This window comes from Palaemon carinicauda, chromosome 18, assembly GCF_036898095.1.
Source record: "Palaemon carinicauda isolate YSFRI2023 chromosome 18, ASM3689809v2, whole genome shotgun sequence".
NCBI classification, from domain to species: Eukaryota; Metazoa; Arthropoda; class Malacostraca; order Decapoda; family Palaemonidae; genus Palaemon; species Palaemon carinicauda.
In genome coordinates, this window is record NC_090742.1 from 68269468 (window position 1) to 68281967 (window position 12500).

General features: G+C 32.8%; 1 protein-coding gene across 2 annotated transcripts in view; it reads left to right on the forward strand.

Annotated features, from left to right (window-relative positions):
• ATP8B (ATPase phospholipid transporting 8B) overlaps nt 1–12500 on the forward strand; it is a 753209-nt gene that overhangs the window by 102224 nt on the left and 638485 nt on the right. The window contains exon 1 of one of the 2 annotated variants that reach the window (XM_068392503.1): nt 9337–9495. The exons of the other annotated variant lie outside the window; for it this stretch is intronic. The gene's annotated coding sequence lies outside the window, so the exon portion shown is untranslated. Of the gene's footprint in view, nt 1–9336; nt 9496–12500 lie in introns of those variants that run through there. 2 annotated transcript variants of the gene reach the window in all.

Genomic DNA, 12500 nt, shown 5'->3' on the forward strand with positions numbered 1-12500 from the left:
ACATCAGGCCACTGACCCCTTATTGTAGGGATAATGGTAGGAAAGAATAAGTGTATTTAAGCGAAGATATCTATTTGAGAGGACGCCTTAGGCAACCGATCCCTTATTGTAGGGCCAACGGCGGGATAGAGGAAGTATTTTATTAACAGTTTATGTATAATTAGAGATATTACACGTGTTGAATAATCACACTGGTATCATACGTGAAAACTTGTTGGCCGTGTGATATATCTGTAGTTTTGTTTTTATGCAAATAGACAGTTTTAAATCTGATGGGGAAGTATGGATCTTTAAATAATTCCCTTCGCCAAAATCGAACATTTTTTCCCGAAGGGTATGTATTCAACCCTGTCTATTTCTTAGTTTATTGGTTTGTAAATTTACCCAAAAACTATTTTACCGATTTTGGCTAAATTTTATTGTCATGTTGGGTATGACCCAAGGATGAATCTGTAACATTTTAAATAAAGTACATCAAAGTACAAGTACTCAGCTGTATTTGGAAAGTAATCGCAGTTTTAAGTAAATGGCAAATATTTTATTGGTTTAGTCATTGTTTGCAGACAACATTGCAAAAAATATTACTGAACCAATTTCAGTGATACTTGTTAAACATGTGTGGTATCACACAAGGACAAATCCATTAGATTTTGAAGAAAATACATCGAAGTACAAATACGGAGTGGAGTTAAGATTAAATAAGACTGCATGCCGTGGCGAAGGCATGCTCTCTACTGAGTGCCCCTCTAGTTGAGGCTATCGATGAAGGAATTAAGCAATAATTTCTCATTTTTTCCCCCAAATTAGGTCAAATACCCAACGGGGGTAGGTCTACTGCCATTATTACTATCGGAGATTACGTGTCAGGAGAGTTAGGCCTTCGGTGTTGTGGTGGCTAATGTGGTAACGTCCCTGACTGGTGTACGCCAGACTGGGGTTCGAGTCCTGCTCAAACTCTTTAGTTTCTTTGCAAACTCACCATCCTTGTGAGCTAAGGATGGCGGGTTAGGGGGAGCCAATTGGTCTGTCTGACGAGTCATCAACAGCCATTATCTGGCCCTCTTTGGTCCTAGCTTGGGTGGAGAGAGGGCTTGTGCGCTGATCATATGTATGGTCAGTCTCTAGGACATTTTCCTGCTTGCTAGGGCAATATCACTGTCCCTTGCCCCTGCCATTCATAGGTGGCCTTTAAACCTCTAAAAATTCTGCTCTTCTTTATTTTAGACAGCAAGTCATAATTACAAAACATCAATTGAAAGCCATTTCATTAAATCTCAACGTAACGGGAGTGTGTGATATTGGACAGCACTACAATGGTAACCTACATTGATTGAAAAAGTTTTTTTGTTTGATGCCATTGTTATAGTTGCAATATCTATGTGTGTCCGGTTGGCGGAGTCTGTTCTGACAGTTTGTCAAGTCTGAAAAATATAGTATTTAGGTCAGTATTTTCAAAAAGGGAAAGATTAAGATTAATTCTCTCTCTCTCTCTCTCTCTCTCTCTCTCTCTCTCTCTCTCTATATATATATATATATGTATATATATATACTGTATATATATAAATATGTATATATATAAATATATATATATATATATATATATATACATATATATATTATATATATAGACACACACACACACACATATATATATATATATATATAATCACCATCATCATCATCATCATTAGCCGTTACTAATACACTGCAGAACAAAGGCCTCAGACATGTCATTCCGATTGCGTCTGTTTATGGTCTTTCTATGCCAGTCCACACCCGCAAACTTTCTTACTTCGTCAATCCATTGTCTTCTCTTCCTTCCTCTGCATCTTTTGCAATCTCCATTAGCGTAATATTAATGAAATTCGGTAAGAGCTTTCGGATATGCCGTAATAATATACCTTATTTTCCGTTTGATTTATAATCGCAATAACCACGTCAGCTATATTTGCCTTCTTCTTCTTCTTCTTCTTTGTCTGCATCTTTTCCCACTTCTATGTGGGGTCGATGTTTCTGACCAGCTTTCTCCATCTACCTCTGTCCCACACTTCATCACCGGTTAACCCCTTTGACCGAAGGTCATCCTTGATACAGTCCATCCACCTTCGCTTTGGTCTCCCTCTCCTTCTCGTTCCCTGCCGATTTTTTTTTTCTTTTTTTTACAACTTTCACTGGTCATATTGGTTTTGGGTAATTTTTAAAGGCTGGGTGCCTTTCCTGCCGCCAACCCTCCCCATTTCCCCGGGCTTGGGACCGGCACCAAGTTGAGGCTGGCTTGCCCCCCCCCCTCCCCCCCCTTCAGTGGCTAGTTCTATCATGTCCGTTCTACTCTTCCGCTTTATTATTGTTATTTCTATATAAGTTTCTTAGTGGTTATGGAGCCTTATACCTTATAGCTTCCTGTCAAAAATGATTTGCTTATGTCTTGCAATTATGAAAATGACATCTTCCTCCTTCAAATTATAGCAAATTACGAGCCGGGAAAAATAAGCGTTGCATAATCTTGCAGTGGAGTGAGTGACCTTGTACTTTGTCCTTCTCGTTTGGTAAAAATGACTTAAAGGGTACTTTTCGAAAGTAATTGTTTCAACTTTTTTTTGAGTTTTTACTTTGCTGTTGTTTCAACTTGTTTTTTGAGTTTTTACTTTGCTGTTGTTTCAACTTGTTTTTTGAGTTTCTACTTCTGTTGTTGTTTCAACTTGTTTTTTGAGTTTTTACTTTGCTGTTGTTTCAACTGTTGTTTTGTGAATCTCTTTTTACCGTTGTTTCACTGGTTGTGTTGTGTGTTTAAACGTACTTCTGCTTTTATTTCTTGTTTCTTTATATGTTTCTACTAACGTTGTTTTTTCAACTGTTTTGTGTTTCTTCTTCTGCTTTTGTTTTCTTTGTTTCTATTTCTGCTATTATTTCTTCTGTTTCTTTATATGTTTCTTATTCTGTTGTTTCAACTGTTGTTTTGTGTTTCTTCTTCTGCTATTGTTTTCTTTGTTTCTACCTCTGCTATTATTTCTTCTGTTTCTTTATATGTTTCTTATTCTGTTGTTTTGTGTTTCCTTTGTTGTTGTTTTCTTTGTTTCTACTTCTGCTATTATTTCTTCGGTTTCTTTATATGTTTCTTATTCTGTTGTTTCAACTGTTGTTTTGTGTTTCATTTGTTGTTGTTTTCTTTGTTTCTACTTCTGCTATTATTTCTTCTGTTTCTTTATATGTTTCTACTTCTGACGTTTACTGTTGTTTTGTTTTTCTTAAGCTGTTGTTTCAATTGCGACCCGGGAAAAAGAAGCATTACATAATCTTGCAGTGGAGTGACCTTGTACTTTGATCTTCTCGATTGCTAAAAATGACTTAAGGGGTACTTCTGCTGTTGTTTCAACTGTTGTTTTGTGTTTCGTCTTCTGCTGTTGTTTTCGTTGTTTGTACTTCTGCTATTATTTCTTCTGTTTCTTTGTATGTTTCTACTTTTGCTGTTGTTTCAACTGTTGTTTTGTGTTTCTTCTTCTGCTGTTTTCTTTGTACATCTTCTATTATTTCTTCTGTTTCATTGTATGTTTCTACTTTTGCTGTTGTTTCAACTGTTGTTTTGTGTTTCTTCTTCTGCTGTTGTTTCAATTGTTGTTTTCTTTGTTTATACTTCTGCTATTATTTCTTCTGTTTCTTAATATGTTTCTACCTCTGACGTTGTTTCAACTGTTGTTTTGTGTTTCTTCTTCTGCTGTTGTTTCAATTGTTGTTTTCTTTGTTTATACTTCTGCTACTATTTCTTCTGTTTCTTAATATGTTTCTACCTCTGACGTTGTTTCAACTGTTGTTTTGTTTTTCTTAAGCTGTTGTTTTAATTGCGACCCTGGAAAAAGAATTGTTGCATAATGTTGCAGTGGGGTGACCTTGTACTTTGACCTTCTCGATTACTAAAAATGACTTAAAGGGTACTTTTTTAAAGTAACTTATCATGCCTTCTTACCATGTAATTGACATGTAATTCAGCGTAATTTGTTAAGTAGTTGAAAATTGTCCTTAATGAGGATGTGGGTCGTAGGTCGTCAGTAACCAACGAAAGGATTTTGTTATTGTACGACTCCTGAAAAGCCTTTGGAGATTGAAATCCCCCCCCCCCCCTTTTCTGATTGGAGAAGATTGGTGTGAGGTTTGCCTGATCTTATTGTCTGGCGGCTTTTCATTTGTCATTGGCATTGCTACTTGTGCTTTTGATTCTGGGTTTTCTTAAGTGTGTATCTACTTTTGTGGTTTAAACTTTTGTTTTTTGTTTTTTCTTCTTCTGTTGTTGTTTCAACTTTTGTTCTGTTTCTTCTGCTGTTTCAATTGTTCTTTTTGAGTTTCTACTTCCGTTGTTGTTTCAACTATTGTTTTTGAGTTTCTACTTCTGTTGTTTCAACTGCTGTTTTTTATTTTCTACTTCTGTTGTTGTTTCAACTGTTGTTTTTGAGTTTCTACTTCTGTTGTTTCAACTGCTGTTTTTTATTTTCTACTTCTGTTGTTGTTTCAACTGTTGTTTTTGAGTTTCTACTTCTGTTGTTGTTTCAACTGTTGTTTTTGAGTTTCTACTTCTGTTGTTGTTTCAACTGCTGTTTTTGAGTTTCTACTTCTGTTGTTGTTTCAACTGCTGTTTTTGAGTTTCTACTTCTGTTGTTGTTTCAACTTGTTTTTGAGTTTCTACTGCTGTTGTTGTTTTGATTGTTGTTTTGTGTTTCTACTTTTACCGTTGTTTCAATTGTTGTTTTGTGTTTCTACTTTTACCGTTGTTTCAATTGTTTTGTTTTTTTATACTTCTGTTTCTTTTGTGTGTCTGATTCTGTTGTTGTTTCAACTGCTGTTTTGTGTTTCTTCTGCTGCTGTTTCAACTGTTGTTTTGTGTTTCTTCTTATGCTGTTGTTTCAATTGTTGTTTTGTGCTTCTACTTTTACCATTGTTTCAACTGTTGTTTTTTGTGTTTCTACTTTACCCGTTTCAATTGTTGTTTTGTGTTTCTAATTTTACCGTTTCAATTGTTGTGTTTGTTTCTACTTTTACCATTTCAACTGTTGTTTTTGTGTTTCTACTTTTACCATTTCAATTGTTGTTTTTGTTACTACTTTTACCGTTTCCATTGTTTTTGTGTGTCTACTTTTACCGTTTCAATTGTTGTTTTTGTTTCTACTTTTACCGTTTCAATTGTTGTTTTTGTGTGTTTACTTTTACCGTTTCAATTGTTGTTTTTGTTTCTACTTTTACCGTTTCAATTGTTGTTTTTGCGTGTCTACTGTTACCGTTTCAATTGTTGTTTTTGTGTGTTTACTTTTACCGTTTCAATTGTTGTTTTTGTGTGTTTACTTTTACCGTTTCAATTGTTGTTTTTGTTTCTACTTTTACCGTTTCAATTGTTGTTTTTGCGTGTCTACTGTTACCGTTTCAATTGTTGTTTTTGTGTGTTTACTTTACCGTTTCAATTGTTGTTTTTGTGTGTTTACTTTTACCGTTTCAATTGTTGTTTTTGTTTCTACTTTTACCGTTTCAATTGTTGTTTTTGTGTGTCTACTTTTACCGCTCTTCCATCTGTTGTTTTGTGTTTCTACTTTTACCGTTGTTTCAATTGCTGTGTTCATACTGATGCTATTATTTCTTCTGTATCTTTGTATGTTTCTAATTCTGTTGTTGTTTCAACTGTTGTTTTGTGTTTCTTCCTCTGCTGGTGTTTCAAATGTTGTTTTCTTTGCTTCTACTTCTGTGATTATTTCTGGTTCTTTATATATTTCTAATTCTGTTGTTTCAAATGTTGCTTTGTATGTTTCTACTTTTGCTATAATTTGTACTTTTACTTTGTTTGTTTCTTACTTTTGCTATTATTTATTATTGCTTTTTATGTTTCAATGTTTACTGTTTTGTATTTTTTTCTTATGTCTACTATTGCTTTGTATGTTTCTACTTATATTGTCATTTCTACCGTTGCTTTGTATGTTCTTACGTTTGCTGTTCCTTCTGTTACTATTACTGGTGCTTTGTATGTTTCTTCTACTGGTGTTATATTTTTACTTTGTGTTTTTAATTTTGCTATTTCTTTGTTGTTGCTTAGTATGTCTTTACTTACGTTGTTTTTGCTGTTGCCTGTAATGTTTCTACGGTCACTATAACAATTGCTATTAATACCTCCAATTTTTGCTTTTGTTACCCATGTCCCTGCTGGTATTATGCTCCATACCTGCCTATATGCTTCAACTTTTTTTGCTGTGACTATTAATGCTCCAGATACATCTAATTTTGCTATTACTACATCAGATACTTATTGTGGGGTTTAAGCTTCGGTTTATGATGCGTCATTGTCCTTTTCTTTTATGCTCTCTTAATTTCTCATTTTATTCCTTAGGAAAGATGAAACGCATTCAATTAACTAGCCTAAGATAGAGGTTCATTTTACTTCAAGGGGTATTTGCTTTTGTTTGTACTTTGCACTGTAAAAATGATAAATGTGATTTTGAATTTTACAATTTGGAAAGGAAATTATGTGTAAGAATTTTCCATTTAATAATTTATTTATAAACATGAATCAAACATTCGTATGGTCCTGAAATTAAATTTTTTAACCGTTCAGTGTGTTGTATATATATATATATATATATTTGTATATATATAAATATATATATATATATATATATATTATATATATATTATATATTATATATATATATATATATATGCGAAAAAACCATAGGGAAAATGGAATAGAAAATATATATATATATATATATATATGAATGCATGCTAACAAGTAGTAACTTGGATATAGGACATTTATATGCAAATAGATCTGCAAGCTTTATAAAAAAAAAAAAACTTTAATTACTCACTGTAGAACTGACTGTACCATTGATAATAATTGCCTATGTGAAATTAATCTTTCACATCTACGCTAACATTCCCTTGTAGGTACAATTATTGTATATAATTATACGTATATGCCTTGTTGATACTTATTTGTATACATATATATATATATATATATATATGTGTGTGTGTGTGTGTGTGTGGGTTGATATTTACATGTATAAATATCTATGTAATTATATGTTTATGTTGATAGGGTTCTATATGCATAAATGTGCATATGCATATTAAGCATGTGTGTAAGCTCGTATGTAGGTGTGTTTGCATATATGTATCTACACCTGCATGCTTTGTAGGCACATATGTATGATCATGTTTATGTATTTATATGGATAACGTTAACGCATATTAATATAAATAAATTATATTGGAAGGCCTAAAAATTACCTTTCATCTGACACCTGGCTAATGGGGTGAGAACCCACCCACTTAAACACCTGTGAATATAAGACCAGGTAGTTTGTTTGGGTGTGTAAGTCCTCTATGAATATTATTATTATTTTTATTATTACTACTACTACTATTATTATTATTATTAATACTTGCTAAGCTACAACCCTAATTAGAAAAGTGGAATGCTATAAGCCCAAGTGCTTCAACAGGGAAAATAGCCTGTGAGGAAAGGAAATAAGGAAATTACCAAAGTTATTAAAAATTAAAATATATTTCAAGTACCACAACATTACAACAAATATCACATATATAAACTATAAAAAACTTAAAAAAACAAGAGGAAAAGAAAAAAGATAGAATAGTGTGCACTAGTGTACCCTCATGAAAGAGAACTCTAACCCAAGACAGTGAAAGACCATGGTACAGAGGCTATGGCGCTATCCAAATGCTACGTAAATGTATTGTGACGGGCTGAGAGAGGGTTGTGAACTCAATGGTAGGATGCAATCCAACTGAGTTGTTTATTAAGGAACACTCTCCTTTATATACAAAACCTCAAGGCAATAGGACATAACATGTTCGAGAGACAGACAATGTTACAAAGCAAACCGGAGACATGATCATTCAGGTTCTTTTTAGTGCGAGGGAAGAGCGCAGATACAAGCATAATATATACAAAATAATTATGTACAATTGTGTGACACACGGTTGGTACAGTATGCTATGTATGTACGTACCCTCACTGTACCATATGAAATGTAAAAATGACCTCCCAATAAATCAGTCCTATGAAGAAGAAATACGAAACTAGTCGGAAGTTAACCTTATATTTTCTCATTCATTTTTCATGTGTCTTTTGCTTCTGAGCATCTGAGCATCACGTTTACCAGTGGGTTTTACACACACATATATATACATACATACATATATATATATATATATACATATACTGTATGTATATTATATATACATAATCATATATATATATATATATATATAGATATAGTGTGAATATATATTATATATAATATATATATATATATGTATATACTGTATATAGTGTGTATATATATTATATAATATATATATATATGTGTGTGTGTTTGTGTGTGTATGTGTGTTTTTAGTATATATATATATATATATATATATAATATGGTATTGAGCAAGCGCTGTTTATACTTCTGCTATTCCTTATCATGAAGAAAAACCAATAAGTTGCTTTTTTTGTACAGTAGCTCAAATGATTAAAAAGTGGTGTAATTTAAGAGTGGAACGATGAACTGTCGAAGATAATTTTAGGTGCGTGTTGTGTTCCAAGTGTTGCCACGGTGAACATTGATTAGGGACTCTCGCATTGACCCTTCGTTTACCCACCTTACCTATTGAGGGAAGGGGAAAAGGTAAGGAAGGGAGGGGAGAGAGTCTTTTCATTTCATCCACCTGCCTTGTATTAACCTCCCCCCCCCCTTTCCTGTTCCATCTATCTGTAGTTAATAGTCGTCACCTGTTCACCTACATTCGTGAATGCTCACACACTTGTGTGCTTCTTTCTGAAGGATGGCACACTTGTTTACATTTTTATGTCGCAGTTTTTCTATTAGCCATAATTTTTGCGCTAGTTTCAAGCCTAGTTTTAAAGGTTTTTTTTTCGCAATTGGCTACCTAATTTTGCTTATTATTTGCAAGCACGGTTTATTTGCTCTTTTGCGGATCTTTGATCTTCCTGCTCTTTTAGTTTTTTCACTTATCAACTTAATTTTGTATATTATTCGCATGCAAGGTGATTTGCTTCCGAGTAGATTTTAAATTTTCTTTATATCTAGTGACTGGTCATAATTTTTTTTTTTTTTTTTTTTTGTGTGTGTGTGCACTTGGCGACCCAATTTTGCTTGTCCTTTACATACATGGTTGATGTGTTTGCGTATGGATTTTTAACATATTTTTCTATACAGTGACTGGTCATGATCTTTCCCAACCTGCTCAGCTCATGACGTATTGTGACAGAACAAACCTGGTTTGCTCAGGCCTCAGTTATATCGCGTGGAAGTTTAGTTTACTCTAAGTCGCGTTCCGTACTACATGAAATTAAGTGCTAGACATCGCTTTTACTTATAACTTTACAGTTTTACTTCCTCGAAGAGTTTAATATTATCTATTGTTGAAGTGGTAATTATGGTGAAGTGAGGTATAACAAAATTTGCCTAGAACGTAGAAAGATAACAGGTTAGTTATTAATTTAGTTATTACTATAGCTTACGTATCCTGTCAATCATGTTGGTAATATTTAGGCAGCGTTATAATTACATCGGTTTAATGATATTTAAGTGAATTTAATTATTCTTATTGACATTTAAACGTTGATTTTAGTACCCTTAGATAGTGATTGCAGATATTAAAATTTGCACGTCATAATGATGAATGATTCAATTCTGGGTTTTTTAATTAGATTTATGAATTATTTTTTATTGATGTTTTCATTTTGACTTTTGATTTTATTTTGAATTATTCGCTAGATCAGAGTTTATAATAGGTAGATGAGGGATGAATGTTCTTTTTAAAAAATCAGAGAATATATGTAAACAGGTTATAACTGCAAAGGTAAGTCTCATTTTGTTATATATTTTATATATGTTGCGTGTATATGTATATATATACATATACACAATATATGTATATATATATACATATACACAATATATGTATATATATATATATATATATTATATATATATTTATATACACATATATATATATTTATATATATATATATATATAGTATATTTATATATACATATATATATTATAGATATATATATATATATTATAGATATATATATATATATAATATATATATATATAATTTATATATATATATATATATATATATATCTACGACCGAATTATCTCAAAACCATTATATCCTCTCTCTCTCTCTCTCTCTCTCTCTCTCTCTCTGACAGAGTATTGCATTTAATGTGTAGCATAAAGGACACTGCTTTGTGAAAACCGACGGGATATCAGTTTTCACGTTTATATATTCTGCTGTTGCTGTCAACATTATGAGTTTAAGCATTTATGATCATTTGGATTTCCTTGTGCACCTTTCCTAGAAGTGCACCTAGCCACACTCTTACTGCGCGGAGATTACCTGTATCTTGCCCAGTCCTTCATATCTGTCATCTCTCCGTATGCTATCTGTTTGGTTACTCGCCGCGAAGTAATGGTGTCACAAGGTGCTTTTCTTCGGAGCGAGGTATACCTGTGGCTACTGTGTTCAATTGTACCTTCAGTAAGCGTTGTTGCTCATAGTATCGAGAGAGAGAGAGAGAGAGAGAGAGAGAGAGAGAGAGACCTTCCTTCACAGGAATAAGGTACAGCAAGTTGAATATCCGTATAATGTGTTTTCTATCTGGAGATTTGATAAAAAGGCAAATTGTAATGAGTTCGTAAGATTCCTAATAAAGAAATCAATGTAAATTGATAATTTTTATATTTGTATTGTTTAGTTGACGTTTACATATAAGACAAAAAGAATGCACAATATATATTTTTATATCTTTTTTTGGAATTTGAAGAATAGTATCATATTGTATGTGTTTTGTGATTACATTTGATTTGATGTAATTATACGGGGGGGGGGGAATTATTATTAGTATTAGCTAAGTTACAACCCTAGTTGGTAAAACAATATGCTATAAGCCCAAGGGCTCCAATAGGGAAAAAATTGTAGTGAGGAAAGGATTTCAAGATATACATAAACTGCAAGAGAAGTAATGAACAATCAAGATAAAATATTTCAAGAATAGTAACAATATTAAGATACATTTTTCATATGTAAACCATAAAAAACAAGAGAAAGAGAAATAACATAGAATAGTGTTTATGGAGGTTATCTTTTTATGTATGTTAATCAGATGGGAATCACCCCTATCGATAAGGTAGAGACCTTGAGAACCCTAAGGTTCATTAGTGTTTTGTACCAGGTTAAATTGTCAGTTTGTTCTAACTGTATTAACTGTATTGGTGTTCAGTTTCGCCACTGACGTATTGGATTCGCTGGCAGTTTATCAGAGAGTGTTGCTGTACAGACCCAAATATCTGAGCTGGTAAAAAGCCTGGTAAAGTTATTGTTTCTGTATTGACTCTGCATTAGTGTTTAGTTTTGCCACTGTCGTATCGGATTTTCTGGTAGTGTTTCAGTGTGTTACTATACAGACCCAAGTATTTGACCTGGTAAAAAGCCTGGTAAATTTTAACTAAACAAACATCAGATTATTGTTTCTGTATTGACTCTGTATTAGTGTTTAGTTTTGCCACTGTCGTATCGGATTTTCTGGTATTGTTTCAGTGTGTTACTATACAGACCCAAGTATCTGACCTGGTAAAAAGCCTGGTAAATTTAACTAAACTGGGTAATAGTTTACAACACCACGCTCTCCATTTACTCCAAAATAATGCAATCCTGCTGTTTTCATCTTCTTGCACAGTAATTAGGTGGTTATTTAAATTCCGGGAAAGCAATAATTAGCAAGATATGCTGAGGAAGGGGGAAGGGGTTATAAAAAGAAAATAGCTCTGTTTCCTCACCAAACGACTTGGAACTGACATGTCAACGAAACAGGATTCGTGATGTCAGCGTACATAAACAGAAGTCCGAGAGAGAAAAGCAACAGCAAGTTATTTTTTTGTATTGACTCTATTATAGTTTTGTTTTGCCACTGTCGTATTGGATTCGCAGGCATTGTTTCAGTGAACTTGTACAAATCTTGGTAAAATATTGTTTGACGAATTCACTGTGATAGTATTATAGGTATAGAATTTGTACACACTCGTTTCAGAAAGAGGAGTTGATTTAAGTACAATTTTGATATTTTTAATACTCTAATTTAAGCAACTGCATTCATATTTGTGTAAAGATAAGCTTTTTTTTTATGAAATGCATATGATGTATAGTGTCTTTTATGCAAAGACGTATAGGTTGCTTGTTCACAAAAATATTAGTTAAAGTAATTACTACAGCTACCGTATTTGGGTTGGTGGATATTAATACATTTACATACATTAATTGTAATTTTCTCTCTTTTCAGGTACGTAATTGCTCCAGGAAGCTAAAATGAGCTGTATTTGGATGCAAGTACTTTGTACGTAAGTACCATGCATTAAATGTGAAAATATCCATGTAGTTTCATCTGAGTAGTTCTTATGTAAAAAATTTCAGTTTAATTTCA